This window comes from Periplaneta americana, chromosome 6 (assembly GCF_040183065.1).
Source record: "Periplaneta americana isolate PAMFEO1 chromosome 6, P.americana_PAMFEO1_priV1, whole genome shotgun sequence".
NCBI classification, from domain to species: Eukaryota; Metazoa; Arthropoda; class Insecta; order Blattodea; family Blattidae; genus Periplaneta; species Periplaneta americana.
Genome location: NC_091122.1, coordinates 50,994,045 through 51,015,657, shown reverse-complemented (window position 1 = coordinate 51,015,657; position 21,613 = coordinate 50,994,045). Strand labels below are relative to the sequence as shown.

At 35.6% G+C, this 21,613-nt stretch overlaps 1 long non-coding RNA gene across 1 annotated transcript in view; it reads left to right on the top strand.

The window, feature by feature from the left end:
• The first annotated feature begins 998 nt into the window (after positions 1-998).
• Positions 999-21,613, top strand: part of LOC138702198 (uncharacterized) — a 100,163-nt gene continuing 79,548 nt past the window's right edge. The window contains exon 1 of the long non-coding RNA XR_011332798.1: positions 999-1,251. This is a non-coding gene — a long non-coding RNA (uncharacterized lncRNA). The remainder of the gene's footprint in view (positions 1,252-21,613) is intronic.

Genomic DNA, 21,613 nt, shown 5'->3' with positions numbered 1-21,613 from the left:
AGTTCGACAGAACAGAATTGAAAGTTCAATCCAATAAGTGTAGTAGCTGTGGCAGGTGAAATGGATACAAATTCTTATTGTTTATCCATCAACGAATACAGTACTGTACTTGCATTTCCTGCCCGCCCCGAGACTTCTGTATGCGCTTCTAGTACGACAGTGGGTTTCGACAATTCCGTCTCACAAATGGCACAAATAGAAAAAGAAGAGTTCATTAATTTAAAATCAGTGATCAATACGGATGTCCTAATCAATAAAATATTATGTTTTCCTTTAACAAAAGTATCACTACAAGACACAGAACCAATTCCCATTCAAATGGCGAACCCATTTCTTAGTGTTCGTATATTTGCGTGTCAAATTCTCCTACGTAAGCAGTCGAACTTAAGAGCTTCCACTGTACATATCAGCGAAATACAACATTGAAAAAATCACAGTTACCGGTCTCTTCTTCGGAGCGAGAGGCACCATTCCGAAAATCTTTGTAAAGTGGAGGGAAAAATACAAGCTGAAGAGAGATCTTCAAGATGTCATCGTCACCACCATAATAAAATTTTCTGTAGCGATATTTCGCCAGCAACTTTATGGTGTACACTCAGTTTAAATTGTAATAGGTTCTACTTTTCTTTCTTATGTCTTAATCTCTTTTGTTCTGTGTCGCAGGGCAAACCCAATAAATTAAATTAAAACCAGCAAAGGACTGCATTATCGAAATTTTGTTTCCAGTGTCGTATGTTGCTACTTAACTCGCTGACACTTTCGACGTGAGATGTAACAAACTATTCATCAAAAAAACTGCATTCATTACACTCGCATAAGAGATAGTGAGGGAAAACTAAACTGCCTGAATGAATTGAATGCGATTGGCTGGTCAGTCAAGTGTCATGTTCCGTGATTGGCGCAATTAGAGAGTACGCGGCAGCATTTCCTCTTGAGGAGTGTCTCATTTGGTGAAGTGTATGTACGTGTTTTTCAGTTCCACTGCAAACCGTGTCGAGATCTTACGTCAGTTACCAAGCAACACGGCTAGAGCGAAGAGGACGGCCAAGCTCGGCGGCGACGACACACTAACCACACTCGAGTGAAGTGAGATGCTTCAGATCAAGACGGAGCTAAGTCCGACTGTCGTGTCGTGTCGTGTCGTGTGTGTTCGAGTGCTTAGTAAAACGTGTCAAGATGTTGATAGTGATGTTCAATAGCAATTGCAGGCAGTGCTGTGGATAACTTGAACTCTCTTGGTGATCTAGCGAGGTAAGAACTCATTTGCTACCTTCCGCTAAGAATAGATTCGATGTCATAGTGACAAGGTGTTGCTCTGAAACCCAAGGTAAAGTGCAGCATCTAATCGCGATAACGATGTGCTTAAGATTCAATGTAGCAATGCTCTTAATACTCCAACATTTACTTACACTGTTTTATGTGGGGTGTCTAAACTACGATTTTAACCCCTTCAGGCCTGATGTACATTATTGTGCACTTTGTTTCTTTTTTGGAATGTCTTCGATACCGTACTTTTAAATATTTTGAAAAATTCAATGTGTTAGAAATGGGGAGTATTATTTTTTAAACATTTCTACACCTGAATTAAAAATAAAATTTAAAATTGTGGGGCCCAAGGGGTCAAAATTTCCCCCAAATTTTAAGACTTGATTTGGGATTTTTGGTTCCCCAGAATGATTATACGTGACCAGTTTGTTTTTCTTCATTTTTTTAAATATAAATTCGGGACTGAAGGGGTTAATAAGAAAATATCATAAAAGAAAATCTAAGAGAGATTGTATTTACTGGTACCCCAAATATTATAAGGGAATCGTTATCAGGGTGATTCATGAGGATTTACCGTCCCTTACAGACCTTATTTCCGAAGACATTCTGAGCCAAAATGTCATATAAATATTTGTCCTAATCTCAATATTTTCAGAATTACACTAATTTGAAGTTGTTTTTAAAATATCATTATTCTTGAGTTTTAAGAATAAAAGAATATTACAGATAAAGGATGAACTATTCAAGAGTATCATTTCTTTAATTAGCTATTATTCTGAAGATAAAAATGTGTTGTAAATTCCATAGTTGCTTCGTACAGGATTTGTTTTTTTTTTTTTTTTTTTCTCGATTTTAACTACAAAATTACATTTTCTTACGCATTTATCACAACACTGTTTTATGTGGAGTGTCTAAACAACGATTTAACCCCTTAAGGCCTGATGTACATTATAGTGTACATTGTTTCTTTTTTCTTTTTTGGAATGTCTTCGATACTTTTAAATATTTTGAAAAAATTCAATGTAATAGAAATAGGGAGTATTATTTTTTAAACATTTCTATACTTGAATTAAAAATAAAATTTTAAATTGTGGGGCCCAAAGGGTCAAAATTTCCCCCAAATTGTCATTTGCTGTGAAGACTTGATTTGGGATTTTTTGATCCCCAGAATGATTATGTGATCAGTTTTTCTTTTTTTTTTTTCATTTTCAATACAAATTCGGGACTGAAGGGGTTAATATGAAAATATCATAAAAGAAAATCTAAGAGAGATTGTATTTACAGGTACCGCAAATATTATAAGGGAATCGTTATCAGATAATTCATGAGAATTTACCGTCCCTTACGGAGCTTATTTCCGAAGACATTCTGAGCAAAAAATGTCATATAAACATTTGTCCTAATCTCAATATTTTCAGAGTTACACTAATTTGATATTGTTTGTAAAATACCATTATTCTTGAGTTTTAAGAATAAAAGAATATTACAGATAAAGAATGAACTATTCAAGAGTATCATTTCTTTAATTAGCTAGTATTCTGAAAATAAAAATGTGTTGTGAATTCCATGGTTGCTGCGTACAGAATTTTTTTTTTCGATTTTTAACTACAAAATTACATTTTCTTACGCATTTATCACAACAATTGTTACAAATCACGCCACTCTTGTAAATTCTTTAAGACTTTACAGTAGTGGCAAAAAAACCGGACCGACCCTTGTAGCTGATTTCAGAGCCTTGTTCACTCCAGAGCACGATAGACTGGTAACTAAGACTTTCGTGGTTCAAATCCTGCCTGGGAAGGAAACTTTTTTCCGTTCCTTATTCAGATTTATTCCCAATACTTTTCGATTGCTCGTAAAATTCAAGTTCTGGGAATAATAAGTTAATTAAGTAGTAAAATATCGCTGCAATCTCAAAATATTGGGAATAAATTTGCATAAGGAACAAAAAAAAGTTTCCTTTCCAGGCAGGATTCGAACCACGAAAGTCTTAGTCACCAGTCTATCGTGCTCTGGAGTGATCAAGGCTCTGAAATCAGCTGCAAGGGTCAGTCCGGTTGTTTGTGCCACTACTGTACATTAGGATGCATAATTAAACTGTAAATAATCAAGTTCCTAAAGTCGTATGATTTGTAACAATTTTTGTGATAAGTGCGTAAGAATAATATCATTTTTAGTTAAAAATTGAAAAATAAAATCTGAACAAAACAACCAACAACACATTTTTAGCCCCAGAACACTAGCCAATTAAAGAAATGACACTTCTGAATAGTTCATTTTCTATTTGTAATATTTTTTTTACCCTTAAAACTAAAGAAAAAAGGTATTTTACTAACAACTTCAAATTAATGTAATTTTGAAAATATTGAGATTAGGACAAATGTTTATATGACATTTTTTGCTCAGAATGTCTTCGGAAATAAGCTCCGTAAGGGACGGTAAATCATCGTGAATCACCCTTTATGTAATACTTCAATTTAACAAGCGAATTCTTTTAATCGTATTGGATGTGAAGTTTTTGACATCCATTAGAAACGTAGTATTATATTATTAAATAACTCTATAATTATTGCAGTCTTTAATGTCACTTTTTTTTTAAAATATCGGTATTACCATGACTTTCTGCCAACTCCTGAGGGGGCGGGGGGGTACATCCTTGGTAAATTATTTTTAAAAGTGAATAAAACGTAATTTAAGTCTAAACTAGAATAGCCCCTACTTAAGTAATTCAAAATTAAACTTATCTTCTTCTGGAGATTTATTGTTTTTAAGTTTTTTTTTTAAATATCGTGTAGGTCATCAAGAGAAAATTAACTCCCACTCACCAATCGCGAGGGAAAAGAAATTTGGATAGACCTTTGAAGCGTTGGAGTGAAAACTTAACAGACCACTTGGCCAAATACCTGGAAGGCGGATGATGATGGTCATTATCAGTGAGGGAAGTTAGACAGTATGCTCCGGTATGGAATACCGTCACTGGTTTCTATGGTCAGAAGACATACCGTTAGTGAAAAATGATATACCATCATGAAAAAATGTGATCCGTAAAAATTTGTTTATACATTTCTTCACAGCAAAGAGTAGACCTGCTACCTGTTTGCTTCGTAAATCTAAACCACAGCCTTCAGGAACTGTATTCAACGTGTATTTAGACACGTTTATTTGATAAGTCAACCCCTGGAATGCTTTCAATTATAGAAGGCTGTGGTCTGTAGCTTGTGGTGGCCATTGTTACCAATTTAGTGACTGTCATTTTTGTTGTTATTCAACTTTATATTTACAATTAAGTAAGGCACTTTGAAGCTTTAACATTATTTTAAATGATAAATCTCAATGGACATTGCAAAATAATCTAGTAAATAACTGAAGTAACTTGAAATTATTTTATTAAGAAATTTATGTGTTGCGTAAGATTCAAAGATTCGCTTTACTGATTGCACGAAACAATTTATTGTATACATCATGTATGTATATGTTGTAAGGAAGGGGGTAAGTCTTTTTTTAAAACGAGGTATGCCATGGGAAAATATTGGGGTAGCATACCACCTCTATTTTTCCCCACTTCCCTCACTGGTGATTATGATAAAAAAACAAATATAGTTGAATATAATGTCTAAACAAATTGAGCAATTAGATTAACTAAGCGTCTTTGAAATGTGTGAAAAAACGGGATTTACTTTGTAGTTATTCATTGCAAAAACAAATGCTTCTATTGTAACAATACAACAAATATACTTTTGAAAAATAAACAGAAATTTGTTAACCAACTGGTTTGTTTAGTACACACAATTTCCAAGTTTGACAGAATGATTTAATACTTCAAACACGAATTGATTTGGTACAATTTTGTCATTAATGTGATAAAATCTTCAATGTCAGATTAAGAATATAGAGTTCGGACAAAAATGCATCTGAGAGGCGCCCCTGTGCCATGCTTTCTTATCGTGCATTAATTAAAAAAAATCTTGATTTAGTTCATGAGAAATTAAATCGGGAAGACCAACAATTAATGATACTGAGGTTGCAGAGATACGTCACGAAAGCCAACACCTAGCTAAAGGAAAGACGTTATCAATCAGCACTGCTAACGTGTTAAGCAAATGCCATAAAGCACCGTTTGAAAATGTTACTCAAACTTCTCAAAATGTATTCTTATAAACTGCAAATTATATCTGAAACAGAAGGAAGCTGATATGAGGGGACATACATCTTTTCATTAAGTGTATTAATTCGGATGGAAATTTAACCGGAATTAGGCATCTCGAATTCTGTGGCCCAGTTTACTCTCAATGATGGAGTCATTATTCATGCCGTATTTACTCGTATAATTTCCCCCCCTCGCGTAATTTCCTCCCCTAGAGTTTTCATAGGCTATATAATTTAAAAAAAAAAAAAAAAAAACATATTTTTTCTCGCGCGATTTCCTCCTCTGATAAAAATGTGGATTACCTAGGCCTACAATTTTTCTGTTATAACTTTGGACCCTCTTATGAAGATTTCAAGAACAGCACAACGGAATTCGTGCAAAACCCAAGGTCGAATCCATCCCCTTCTACAAAGACCTAATGTCAATCTCCGTCACTCATGCATCTGTTGATTTTCAGCCAGTAAGTCAGAATATGGTTAGGTATCATTGTGCGCAGGCTATAGTGTTATTCTGTCACAGCGACAGTATCGTTAAACTCAACTATGGGGAGAAAGTTGGCACGGATGAGTCCGAAGTCGGTCACAAGATCCCGGCAATGTAACCAAGACACAGCATACAGGACGGAAAAAAAAACGCAAAACTTTAATAATTCGCTTAATTAATTAGCAAAATTGTCACTTATTATAGTTATTTTTTTACTTACTTACTTACAAATGGCTTTAAGGAAGCCGCAGGTTCATTGCCGCCCTCACATAAGCCCGCCATCCATTCCGAGGCTTATTGTATGGATTCGTAACAAGCTGTTTTTTTACGGTGATGGGTTGTTAGCCCTTCTCTAAACCCCCAAGCTGGAGGACCGCCCTTTATCGGCTGTCTACGACTGCTTATTCAATATATTCGCAGCTACCCTCCATATCTGGAGGCCGTCTCCTCTATCCGCAACCTGAGGACGCGCCAGGCCGTGGTGATAGGGACCCACAATACATGGTTATAGTTATTTATTACTGAAATTATTTAAGCTTATTACATTAGATTTTCAACAGTACACTATTTGTTTGATGTTATTTATGACCAGTTTACCCCTGATATTTTTATAGTTATCACATAATTTCCCCCCTCCCTCGAATTTTCACTCCTAAATCTTAAAAAAAAAAAAAAAAAAGCGGAGAAATTACGCGAGTGAATAGGGGTAGAATCCACGTGCACAAATTAAATCCCACTCTTAGTTTATAATAATCCTATATATTTAAGTTAAGTACATTGGGACAAATATGTAGAACACTATGTCGTATGAAGAGAAACATTCCTTAATTTTTTTGAAGTGATGGCCATGTATGCTTCGTTTTATGATAAACAAAACCAAGTTTTGAAAAATAAAATTAAAAAAATCATAGTGTTAAAAATGTGGTTCCTAATATTAACAGCGGCTAAACACTATCAAATAACGCAGATATTCTGTTATAATTTAGAGTTGCAGTTACTTTTTGAAACACGACCTGTCAGAAATTCAACACAATTGATACTGAAAACAGGCCGAGAATACAAACCATAAAGGTGAAAAAAGCAGAACTTTACAAAAGGCATTCGAATGATAAATAACATCTCGGAATGAAACTGGCAAGTTTCATCTAGTTCTTGCAGCTGATGATAATGATATATCTATACAATTCTGTAGAAATATTTTAATTTAATCCACTCAATATGTGTGATTCAATAATTGCACATAAATTTACTACACCTCAAAGTACGGGAAGAACTAAGCACGGAAAGAAGATTTCATTATATAAATAATTTACACACGTTGACAAATTATTAGACTGAAACGTTTTCTTGGAAACATAATATAATTCATCATTATCAACCATCAGTATAATTCACAGAGTCTCTATTGTTATAAATATGAATCTTTACATCTTCTGGTATATTTTTCCAATGGTTAAGTATATTTTTTCTGGCTATGTTGGTACTACTGATGTTTTAATTATATACTACATAAGATATTCTCCCATGGCCTGCAAGAAGACCGGACATGAACGAAATTGAAAAATCTGTATTCTATACTGAAGAAGAAAGTGAAAAAGAGAGGCTTACAACAAACATGGACTCATTTAAGTACGTCTGATATATGGCTAAATGATGCTGATATTCAAAGAAAGTGTCTAACTTTGGTTTCCAGCATGCCTGACAAAATCAACGTCTTGATGAAGAATAAGGGAATGTACACAAAATATTAGTAAACTCCATACTCAATTTTCTGTTCATTATTTCTGTGCAAAATAAAGTTTTGTTCATTATTTATACCGATAAATATAGCTTCGTTTCATATAACATCTGACGATACGATCACATATCACCGTCCTACGCAAGTCTTTCGTGGCTCCGACTTAAAGAACGTAGAAATTTACACTCCTTGTCATTGCTCTTTCGAATTCTGCACACTTCAACACCAAATTACCTTTCGTCTCGTTTCTCTTATCTATACTCTAACCACGACGTAAATACCAGATCACTTATCTGTGGCGCGTTAAGTATACCTCTTCATAGAACATCTCGTCATTCATCATCTTTTACAGTAAGTATCCACCTCGCGACAAAGGAATTCCCTGTCACAAAGTATTAGGGGCTGCAAGACAATAAACACTTTTAAAAACAGCTTAAAAGATAGGCCTAACCTTCTTAGCATTTCACTCCAATCATACTGACTTAAACTATCACTGTCTACATTGTTACTCCTTCCTTTAGACACATCCTGATAGTGCTGTATTTTCAAAATTGTCTCATAATAATCTCTTTCTATTATCTAACATTATTTGAAATATATTAACATTCTATGTATTTTAGCTTAATTCTGCTACATAGTTTGTATTTCAGTGTTTAATTAATAGTTCATAGTATTTTGTTGTTTAATTCGTAAATAACTCTTGTATACATATAGCTCTTATCTAAATCAAATTGTTGAATTCTTTGTAAGTTGATACAAATGTATGTATACTTTTTGCTGGTTGAGTGGAAGAGAAGGCCTTACGGCCTTAACTCTGCCAGTTAAAATAAATCATTATTATTATTATTATTATTATTATTATTATTAATTTAGTCTAATAATTTGTTCACGTTTGTATATGAATTCCAATTAATTAAATAATAAAGAGTCCTGCTTTTCTCTTTGTTAGAGGTTTACCTTCAAAAATATTTTTCTATTAGTTAAATTTTGTTGGTACGTACCTAAAAACGAAAAAGTAAGAAATTAGTATACAAAAATGAACTTTAATAAAATAATTAAATTATAAACGTGTAACATACCGTGAGAAATGTACAGAAAATTCGACAGAAATAGGAAACAGCACATTACAAAAGTAGTGGGTGGTTACAATCCAAGAAATAAGCGAGACTGGGGCAGATTTCAGAATAGATGGAAACACCTGTGAATTGGACACACGTGAAATAGACTACACCACTGCACGCCGCGAGGTGTAAAAGGAGAATATTAAGAAGAGAAATTATTGCTATATGTTTTCAAAAAATGTAGACAGTATATGTATTTCCATAAGCATTAATGACAATGGTTCTTAAAATTACGCAGAATACTACATGGCGTGGAGAAATACTGGACGAATCATCAAAGCGGTATGTGATGCTAATTTACAAGGCAAAATACTTCCGTCTAAAGTCCAATCCATGCCAGCTTGAAAGGAGTGTCTGTTATCGAACCCGTTGTAGTAAAGAGGAAGATAATTATTTAGGTATAGAAACAATTTGAAATTGAAATAAGCCTACTAAAAAGTATAATTTTCGAACAATTGAATGTATGGGGCAGAAACATGGACATTACGATGAAGTGAAGAGAAACGACTAGAAGCATTTGATCTGCATATGGAGAATAATAGAGCGTGTGAAATGGACAGACAGAATAAGAAATGAAGCTGTGCTGAAAAGAGTGGATGAAGAAAGAATGATGCTGAAACTGATCAGAAAAAGAAAAAGGAATTGACTGGGCCACTGACTGAGAAGAAACTGCCTACTGAAGGATGCCTGGAAGCAATGGTTAATGGGAGAAAAATATATCAGGTGATAACGACATTAAGATATATGGAACGATATGCGAAAACTAAGAGGAAGACAGAAAATAGGAGAGATTGGAGAATGCTGAGTTTGCAGTGAAAGATCTGCCCTTGGGCAGAAAACTATGAATAAATGGATGAAATGTATTTGAATGGCGAGAGGCTAATGAATTTCAGAAGAGAAAAACAATTGATAGACGGTGAGCGTGAAATAATAATTCCACACAATTTACTTAGAATGTCAGTTCCATTACTTGCAGTGTCAAATGCATAATGGAAGAGTGTATGTCCTTTGAATATGGCACAGTTTAATAACTTAATTTCGTAAATAATAATACAGCAATTATACATTATAGATATATTACGTATACTTAATAATGACATTGAAGATTTGGAGCTGTTTTATGGCTTAAGCTCGATGAAAATAATAGTACATTATGCAACGAGCCTATAATGGTAGTAATTAAGACGCGAGTATGTTTATGAAACGAGTCCAAGCGAGTTTCATAATTTTCATACGAGCGTCTTAATTACCATTATAGGCTTTTATGCTCGACCATATTTCTAACTTGAAATTATTCATAAGTATTCATGTTATTCTTATCTGACTGGGGAGCGGAACTGACCTTGTGCAATATCTCGTAAATTGTGAGATGTGCGCAGACGCGAAAGTATTGATTTTTTCCGAGAACAAATGTCATTGACCTTGATATAATCTAGAGAGTAAAATGAACATTAATCTTGATATAAGCTTGAAATTGATTTAGATATTGAAAAACGAGATGAAAAATTGAATTTATTTGAATATTATTTACAATTAACGCTAATTCTTACAGTAACAGAACATAACCTTCTGCGACAGTATTGGATTTCCAGCCTCCGTGACTTTTTGTTTGTTGCCTTTTGATTGCATATACAAGAATAATCGATACTTGCGCTTTCATATTGCTACAATGGTGTTTTCTGATTGGTGGAACACCTGAACTTTAATGAATAGGTGTCTTTATGGAACCGAATTTCTACACGAATGGAATGAGATTTATTAGGAAGTATAAATTAAATCTCAATGAGAGGGGCCAGAATTTGAAAACCGGCAGATCCAATGACGTTATTTTGTGGAAGTCACCGGCTGTGGGGTTTCATGATGAACATATAGAATTACATAAATTTATGGTGGCACCTGTTGCCTAAGTTGTGACTGAAAATTAAGCATTGAAAGAGCATCCAGAAACAATGTTTTAAAAATGGCAAAAGGATATTAAAAATTACATAAAACTCCAAATGTTCATATAACTCATAGATGTCCAATTGTAACTCGTACGAGGTACTGGTTGAATTGTTTATGCCTTAAATTTAATTAACTTACTTGTTTTGTATTATACATATAGCTCAACTTATGAATGATCGTTTGCGTTTGTAAATTTAATAATCTGATTGGCTATGTATTGTATACTTTTAGTAGAGCCATCGATGTAGCTCAGTCGGCAGACTCGCTGGGCTGCTGATCCGGAGCTGTGTTCGGGTTTGGGTTGGATCCCCCTTTGGTCTTTGGTTTCTTCCGAGGTTTTCCACAGCCGTGGGACTGAAGCCGGATGGTCTATAGCGAGTCCTCGGCATCAACCCCTTTGATTTTATTACCCCCCTTTGATTTGATTACCTGGTTGGGTTTTTCCGAGGTTTCCCCAACCAAAAGGCAAATGCCGGGTAATATTTTGGCGATTCCTCGGACCTCACCTCATCTCACTACATCTCGCCAAAATATTGTAAAAAATTGCACAAAATTGTAAAAATTGTAGAAAATTACTAAATTGTAAAACTGTAAAATTTTGTAAAAATTGTAATTGTAATATTGTAAAATTTTGACTTGTTCCACATCTTAAAGCTTCATTGCTCATGTAAGATCTTTGGAATAAAATAAATGAATGAATAACCCCTGGCGTAAGCAACCCACAGCGCATATTCTTTAGGGTCGTATTTCCTATTTTATATGGAAAGTTATTGACGTTAACAGAGCATGCTTGACGTGCAGTATCTCCTGGTTCCATAGGCGTTTGGACACTCATGATATAACTGAACTATATATGCATTGCGCAATTGAGAAAATTCATAAAGAAACCAAAAAAAACATATTTCAAAGGTGGGCATGGAAGGATTGCCTAGAGAAATAATATGTACATACAAACTAAAATGAAAATGATGAAACAAGCAATGATGTGACATTTGAAATTGGAAGAGAAGGATACAGTTCTCAGCGCAGTGTGTTTAAAAGTGTTGTGTGAAATGCTAGATGGTGAATGCTATTTGAAACAGAAAATATAAATAACTTTTATTTAAAAATACTCGTCTCAGAGGTACTGTACAATATCCTGAAGTGTAATTTCAAACAGTGATATTATGATGCGATTTCTATTATGGGGTTAATTTCTTAATTAAGGTTGTAATAACATCAGGTTCACCCCTATGGAATAACGGTTAGAACGTGCTGACCGTGAAAGAGAAGGTCAGAGTTCAATTTCTGGTTGGGGCAAGTTACCTGGTTGAGAACTTTTCCTGGGTTTTCCCTCAACCCATTAAGAGCAAATACTCGGTAACTTTCGGCGCTGGACTATGGAGCTTTTCCCGGCATTATCACTCTCATCTCACTCTAGATAATCATATTGATAAAGCGTCTTGAGATAACATCATTAAATGCTTTCTTATTGTTAGAAAATATCCGTTCGTACAAACAGTATTATCTATCACTTATCGTATTGTGAAGCCTTACCTTTGTTTACTTTCTAAGATCTGTTCAAAGTATTCTCTATCCATAGCTAAGCACACGGGGCAGCGTTGTCGAACAGCTGTTGTGACTCGTGTCAATAGGTCGGATTTATGACGAATGGCATAATATAGCTCCTTTCATTGTGTTGACGTATGGATAGGTAAACAAAGACTGCTATACACGATAATTGACATAGTACCGGTATGTTACAATATTTCAACTATAATTACTACGGAAACTATTCCAAATAATGAATTGTTTCTTTGCATTCTTTACTCCAAATAACGTTGTCATTTATCATCTAACATTCCACAAATACCATTTGAATCACTAAGTATATACATACATACATTCATACATATATATATATATATATATATGAAATTTACGGAGGGGGGCATTATGCCCAGCACTTCGACCTGTTAAGGTCTATTGCGCTAACTCTCTAGTGGCGCATTCCCAAACTCACACCAGCTGATCACACCAAGGTTCTCTGTGTACCCAGGTTTCGAGCAGGCAACCCCACTCGTCCCTAGGCCAGCCCCCTCCGTGCGTCGCCAGCCGGGCGATCGGGGAATGCTACGGAATGATAGCGAAATGGACAAATGGTGACGGCATGATGTAGATGCCTAATATGGGAGAAAAACGGGAGGACCTCGAGAAAATCCCCAACTGCGACCTTGTCCTCCACAAGTGTCACTATGGATTTTTTAATGAAAAATCGCAGACCTCACCAGGACCTGAACCTGTGTGACAGGGTGAAGGTCTGACCACTCAGCCTTCCGCAGAGGATACATACATACATACATACATACATACATACATACATACATACAATACCGAGTGTTTCAAAAGTGTAGTCAAAGATTTAGGAATGAAAAGTAGAAACGAAGAGAAACAAAAAATTCCAGTAAACATGAGTCTGCAAATTAACCGTTTAGGCCTACGAGATAATACCATTTTGTGTTGGCTGAAGCCCGCTGAATACTAAGTACTAATTCTAACAAAAGCAGTGACAATTTAATTTAATCTATCAATCATGAGACAGTAAAATTCATCATTTTGGCTTCAATTTATTGTTTTAGTTTTATTTTTAATATTATATATTTATTTGGATGGTTTTAATTACGAATTATTTTTTAGAATAGTTTTTTTTTTTTTTTTTTTTTTTTTTTTTTTTTTTTTTTTTTTTCCCCCCACAGAAATGTGATTGAACATACACAAAAGAAACTTTTTGTTCGAACAACAGTAAAGTCTGTGGATATAATGGTACAGTACAGCATGAACACGTTACGTACCTGAAGAATTTCCAGCAGGTGTTCAAAGTGCTGATCATGCACTTGAATGCATCCGTCTAGTCTTATCCGCAAAGACCCAAGAATGCGCTCGAGCAATCCTGGGTCATTCTTCATTTGCTGCAAGGCATCTACAATTCGATGTTGCAATTCTTCAGGTGTGGTGATGTCTGTTGTGTAAACTAGGCATTTTGCATAATCCCATACATAACAATTCAAAGGATTTCATTCCGGAGTCAGACTGGTTGGCGCAGTTGGTATAGCGCTGACCTTCTATGTCCGAGATTGCGGGTTCGATTTTTTTTTATTTTAGCAGGTTATTTTACGACGCTTTATCAACATCTTAGGTTATTTAGCGTCTCAATGAGATGAAGGTGATAATGTCGGTGAAATAAGTCCGGGGTCCAACACCGAAAGCTACCCAGCATTTGCTCATATTGGGTTGAGGGAAAACCCCGGAAAAAACCTCAACCAGATAACTTTCCCCGATCGGGAATCGAACCCGGGCCACCTGGTTTCGTGGCTAGACACGCTAATCGTTACTCCACAGATGTGGACTGCGGGTTCGATCCCGGGCCAGGTCGATGGTATTTAAGTGTGATATAACCTCGGCAGTTGTGAGTGTCGTTAAATAAAACATAACAACATTTCATTCCGGTGACCTAGGTACAGGTCCTCCTCTACCAATGCACCGTTCACCATATAGTCTGTTTAGATTAGGGATGCAAAAGTGTGCTACAATATTGTGGCAGACATCACAAACCGGAATACGTAACTCATCCCTTCCCTTCAACCCTCGCGTCATTGGACATGGTAAGGGGAGAAAATATATGTATTCAGTGTGCTTGCCAAACGTAACAGATACGTCATTGAATGCCGAAGATTATGGACGGGGGAACAAACTCTTTCCCCATGCTTCCACCTCTCTTTTCTCCAGTTCTGTATCCCTGGTTTAGATATCGTCTCACACTTCGAAGGAAATGGGATGGGGAGGGTGCAGCATACATAAAACCATGAGTGTTGCTGTTCTACCATATGAAAGTGCTCGATTCACTGGCAGCCGGTACCAGCAAAAAAAGTACATTATATCGTAAACGGTTAATTTGTGACCAGTGTTTACTGGAACGTTTCTCTTCTTTTCGTTTTCACTTCTCATCCCTGAATTGTTAACCATCACTTTTGAAACACTGTGAATATACATAGGTTGACACAGGAGGAATAGTAAATATTTTAGGGTATGGTAGTATGGGCTATTCAGAGTAGGCCTATAAAGATCATGTAAGCATGTGTCAAATTTCAATACGTGTAGACATGCTGCTGTTTGAGTGTTACGCATAACAAGCGTTACATGTGGCAAGAAGGAAAATAATTGTCTTATTTATACTTATATCACGCACGCACGCACGCACGTACACACATATGAAGAGAGAAGACAAAGGTGATGAATTTTATTGGATAAGACCATTAAGGTAAAAATAGGAACTGAAAATGAACAAGTAAACGCTTCTAACATTCTTGGATGTAATATAATTTGTTTAGGAAAAGATGCAGCTCATAAGATATAAAAATTAAATTAGGCTACATATGTTTTAAATTTAAATTATATTTTATTTAACGATGCTCGCAACTACCGAGGTTATATCAACGTCGCCGTTGTGCCGGAATTTTGTCTTACAGGAGTTATTTTACATGCCAGTAAATCTACTGACATGAGTCTGTCGCATTTAAGCACACTTAAATGCCATCGACCTGGGCCGGGATCGAACACGCAACCTCGAGTACAGAAGGCCGGCGCTATTCCGACTGCGCTACCAAGGCCGACAAATTATGTCTGATAGACTCTAATAACAACACTAATATAATTACAAATTATATTCAATTGAAATTCTGCAGAACAGTGACAGTAACAGCTGATCTCCAAAACAGAGGAATGTGGCTAGTTATAAATAGCAGCAGAAATCAAACTCGTGCAAATGAGATGAGATTACTGAGAAGTAAGTGAGGAAACTTGACGCAATACTGAAAAAAAAGACTGCCACAATAAAATTTTTGCTTGTTATGATACCGGATATTTTAGCTGGTTTATAGCTTCATCTAAGTTTTTGTGAATAGTGGGAACGAGTTTTCGGCGTTGTTTGGACATGTATTTGTGAGTATTTACATAATAATCATGCGAAATATTTCTAATGACTTCAACTCCTGTCCCGTCTCCAGAAATGCTCACTATCGGAAATTCATAGTACTTTCCTTTGCCTACGTTGTCACATTTCATTCCAATAATATTAGCGGTGAAAATATCAGCCCATAGCTGCGAATTTCGGAGTGCATGACGCCAACCCATAAGCATTATATTTTTCGTGCTTGTGGGATGACGCATTTTCTGTCATTTAGCGCTTATGTCCTGCTCCGAATGTTTTATTATATATGATTTGTTGTTGTTTCAATGCTCCCTAATTTGTCTGAATCTATTTCAATTAATGAAAATATCGTTATCAAGAATGAGTCTCAGTGAAACGTACAGCAGAGTCCGTATAGGTCAGTTTTTATCTTATGCTTTTCCAATTCACTGAGGGCTAAAGTAAGGAGATGCACTATCATCTTTACTTTTAACTTTGCTTTAGAATATGCCATTAGGAAAGTCCAGGATAACAGACAGGGTTTGGAATTGAACGGGCTACATCATCTGCTTGTCTATGCGGATGACGTGAATATGTTAGGAGAAAATCCACAAACTGTTAGATACAACACGGGAACCTTACTTGAAGCAAGTAAAGAGATGAGTGACCTAATATACTATATGTTCTTTCGAACATCTTTACACAAACCACATGTAAACTGTCTTTTCAAGAGTGGAATCATGTCTTTCGCTCATAGTTTCTTTTTTTCTCCAAACTGTCCTCGAAGTCAATTTTGGACGCAAATTGTAAAAGGTTTTCTTGACTTCCTTTGACACCAGAGATAGTATATTTTTATACTTTATACATTTTTTATAGATAACGTCCACTTCTCCATTTGGTAGACAGTTTAAAATATCTAATTTTGTATCTATTGTTAACACCTTACGATTTTGTTTAAATGCGGATGCCATGCCTCGTACTATATACAGCAGCCTGGGCATAAAGGAGAAAGAAAAAAGAAAGAAAATACCCTCGCGCATGTCCTTTCCGTTTCACTGCTTTAGAAACAAACACATAGTAAAGCACTTTTCATCAGTGGTGGATTTTATGTGACCATTGAGAACCGAAAGCTATGACGCATGCCTTATACAATCCGTCACTTAGCAATGCTTACCTTCAGATCTACTCGTATTGGTCCGATACTAACAGTCTCTGCCGGGAAATATGGAGTGGGCAGTTAAGGGGTAGTCTGTAGTACCTCAACTGAGTTATTTACGCCAGGCCTAGTATGTAGTATGCTCCACAAAACAGAAGGATAAAACTGCAGCACACAATACGAAACTTCAAATAACTTTTTCGAACTGAAATTTTTTTTCGTGTTTATTGAAATCAGTACTGTGCTTAAAAGCAAACATTTCTCATGGGGGCAGATAAGAAAGTTATTTCTTTTCTTTCGCAGTGTTAATAATGTCAAAACAAGTACTTATAACAAATATTGGCCACTTCACTGCATTTGCGAGGCCGTCCAGAAAGTGATTTTCCCCGGGGCCGTTTACACAAAAAAGCACAATTTCATGGAAATATTTATTGAAACAGATACAGCAATTGTTGCGCTATTTTTCAACATGTTCCTCACTGGAACTGAGACATTTGTCTTACCACGTGATCAGTTTTTTCTATCCTTGTGTCGTAGAAGTCTGCCGCCTGGGATCCGAACCGGTATGACAAAATCTCATTTCTAGTTGGGAATATGCTGTATCTGTTCCAATAAATCTTTCCATTAAATTGTGTTTTCTTCTGTGAACGGCCCCAGGGAAAATCACTTTCTGGACGGCCTCGTAATTGCGGTGGAGTGGCCAAAATTTGTATATCCACTTGTTTTGACATTATTAACATGGTGGAAGAAAAATAATTAACTTCTTTATCTGCCTCCATGAGAATGTTTGCTTGTTAGTCTACTTGCACTAGATTTTACGCAAATAAAGACTTTCAGAGAGAGAGAGGGAGGGAGGGAGAAAAAGAGAGCTGTTAAGCTATTTTTACAAATGACATCTGACAAGGCTTAATATTGACGCGAGATGATTTAGAGTAGAGAACACAAAGACTTTGCGCTGAGAATTTCCAAGAAGGAGGTATAACAAGTAGGATTAAACGAAATCCTGCACTCTGTTAAATCACAGTCTAGTATATACAGTCGCGAAGCTCAATACGTAGTAAATATGCAAACATTAGATAGTTGCTCACCACTAGGATCGCTAATATCGCCTCATTAAAGGCAATGCAAAATAGTACCGTCACAGTCTATTGTTTCTAGCACCCTCAAAATTCAAGCTTCGTGGCTGTATATAGTAGACTGTGGTTAAATCCTATAAATGTTATTGCTATCAGCTGGGTCTTTCTCGATGTATTATAGAGTGATGAACTGTACATTTAAAATATAATGGACTAATATTTCAAACGGAGAAAATGTTATATTTTACGTTTCGGATAATCGACGTTCGAACGTAATCAGCTCAAGAGGGATTCAAACTCACGCCCGAATGCAGCCTCGAATCAAGAGACTACAGTTCCTGACTCTTTAACTATGCTGTGGCTTCTTTCTATTCTCGTCTTTCAATATTCTTTATGAAAATAAGAATAATCCGTGAAAATTTGAACTAAAGCCGTCTTCGTCCACAACAAATTCCATTTAAAATCGTCGGCAATTGAACCCGGATCTCCAGCGTGAGAAACCGACCTCTAGCCATTCGGCTGACTATGCCTTTTACTATTTTTTTTTATAAAAGCATAGATACATTCCAAGAGAACCTCTGTATTTTGTGCAATGTGCAACGAGAGATAATACGGCCGCAGGACATGCGGAAAAGTAAATACAGTGCCCTTGGTATTCGCTAATGTGTTACGGCATCCACCTGACCTTGTCCAACCGCCTTCCACCCAAGTGACCCATTAAGGAATGCAGTTTGTCGGTGTTGGTGGTGACGATGCTGCTGGCTGGAATGGAAGTGAAAAAGTGACTGTCTAACGGAATGTAAAACGCAACGTTCATTCCATTCCATTCTAAATGGAATAAATGACAATGTACTGAATCTCATGTCTGCAATTTCACTAACTAACTTTCGAAACTATAAACCTTCCATTTAAATAAAATAATGAAAGGTTTTAACAAGGAAATTTCTTTAACAAAAACAATAACTATGGCATACAATGGAAAACGCACATTTAAGAACGAAGATAGTTATAAATTAATTAAACCCCGATACAAATCACTCATTTTAACTATAAGTATTTTTATACAATGTTACAGAATGTATGTAGTTGTAGCGAATATATCAGTAACAACCACATATGTTTCGGTGAATTTGTATTGAAGTCCTGCAAAACAAATTACTTTTTTGCACAATAGTGTGTTTTCTCGTCGTTACAGCCCAGATCACATATACATCAGATTGTTCATCCCTATGTTAAAATCGGTAGCACTTTGAAGATAACAACCGCCAGAATCGCCACTCTGTCACCATAAACGAATACGAGATGGCAGTACAGTCGCTAATGCAATTTAAGTAGGAGTTATGACGTGACTCCTTATGTAACAACTAGATGGCAGCATAGTAAACCTGACAAAAGTTGTTACCGTCAAAGCCTATAAGGCCGAGCAATCTGGGTATATATGATATAGGGTTACAGCAAATGGCCGCACGATTGAAAGTTCATTTTACTGAATTCAGAGTTGCCAACCTAGACACGTATGTTAAAATATTACAAATAACTGATCTAGTGATGTAATGAAAATCACTGCCTTCTATGTATGCTACAATGGATGTAAAATTCACACGCAAAAGGTAGTATATACATTATACGAAACAACTCACTGTATTTGAAATGTACTGAACTTTATTTAAACAATTCAAACTTCACTCAACAAAAAGAAATAAAAATTATTGCAATTGAACACTAAATACAAGTACCTGAATCATTTTTACTCCTTCACATTGAAGTTAATGAAGTTTGAACGTTAGCCAAACTGCTAACATCAGTCAGCTGTTCATGGTGTAACATACGTACTGTATATTACGATTTTTTAAAATATTATTTTCAAAATATATTATCGTGCAAAATGACTTTATAATACACGTTTATGAAGTGCATTATAAAATGTAGGAAATTGAAAAATCCGCTCTGCTCGTTTCCAAACTCTTCCTCGATTTTGTAAAAAGCACTTCGCAACTTTATATCGTAATATACTATTACAATAGAACATTACACCCTCTGAAAATCAGTCGCGCCCTACTGCCTACTTTCACTCTCGGTGTTACTTAAATCAATTGGATTTTCATCTTACACTACCTGCATTTCTGGTACTATGCAATTCAAACCGCAGTTACTATTTTAAATGATCCTGTATCAGTGTATTAGGTTTCATTAGAACAATGTAAATTCTGTCAATTTTATTAATAATTAACTAGAACATTTAGGAGCGATTAATTTGGTCTTAACGATGTGTTGGTACATGTTACATTCACAATAAACGAATACAGGCGTTGATCAAAATAAAATTATTTATATTACCGATAACAATTACACCATCAATGGCGATGTGCAACAATTTCGGTTAAGAACGCAGTAACCATGAGTTACGAAACTAGGCTTAAAAAGTGAAACGTAACTTCTGTGCACCATTCATAATCGCCGGTTACTTACACAAGGTTAGCTGACACCTCATTTAACCAGAGTAAAGTCTGTGACATATATAGAGTTAGGATCACGTAAGAGTAGTTCCTAAAAAGCTGATTTGGCCGTCTCTTCAGTGTTGCCAACTAATATCAGATATCACTAATGCCAGGTAATAATAATAATAATAATAATAATAATAATAATAATAATAATAATAATAGTAATAATAATAGTAATAATAATAATAATTCATTTTCAATTATGAAAAAGAAAAGTCTAATAATTATAGTAGCCTATATATACGATTTTTTTAACATTGCTTTGTATAGCATTATCAAGAGATTGCGGGAAAGGTTCGAATTTTCACGATTTCGAATTTTAAACGTTCGAATTAGACAAGTTCGACTGTATATCAAGCAAAGTAACCGGACTTCAGACCTAAGATATATGAAATTTTCCAGACTACTTTCAAATTATCATTGTAGTAATGTAGAGAACCGGCATATTGAACTAAAACATGCGGAGACACGTTTGAAAACGAAACAGGCACTGGAAGAAAATAAACAAGAAAAAGAGAAACGAAAATAATAAAGCTGTCAATGGGATATAAATAAACTTATATGTAAGGGATGTTGCTATTAAACTCATTTGTGACTAATGCAACTAATGCTTCAGTTTAACTGACGCTGATAGCAGTTAACTCCTTTTTAATCTTACTTCTCAAGATATCGTGAATTATTCTCAAATTGTTTGTGAAAATTTACTTCATCTAGTTTCTTAGTGACTGACTGAATTTATATTGTAATATTTATAAACAAAAGAACGGTCACCAGATGACGTCAGACAGAGGAGTGGTGCCCCAGCTTGTGTGATTCATTCTGGCACGCAATGAGCAATCGTTCCTCCCGTGTTCGTATACCTGACCCTTACTTTCACACACTCGGAATGTCTTGATGGCATTACCGCCCTACATACTTTATGATCTCCATCACAAAACTGTTTCCTTAACTATTATTACGTTTTGGCCCTTATGTGGTCACCACCACTACACAATTCACTTCGGCTAAGCTTGCATTCTTCCCATAGATATTCTGTAATTAAACGGGTATGTAGAAAAAGGATAACATTCCAACTTCTCTAGTGTGTGGGAAAACAAAAAAATAAGTTTACAGCAGTGGGGGATAGTGGGTTTGAAAGTTGTGGAGGCCAAGACGTGACTGATGAGAGTTTGCATTACATGTATTAAAATATAAGGCCTGTAACGTACCTCATTATAAAGAGCAGAATTTATAGGT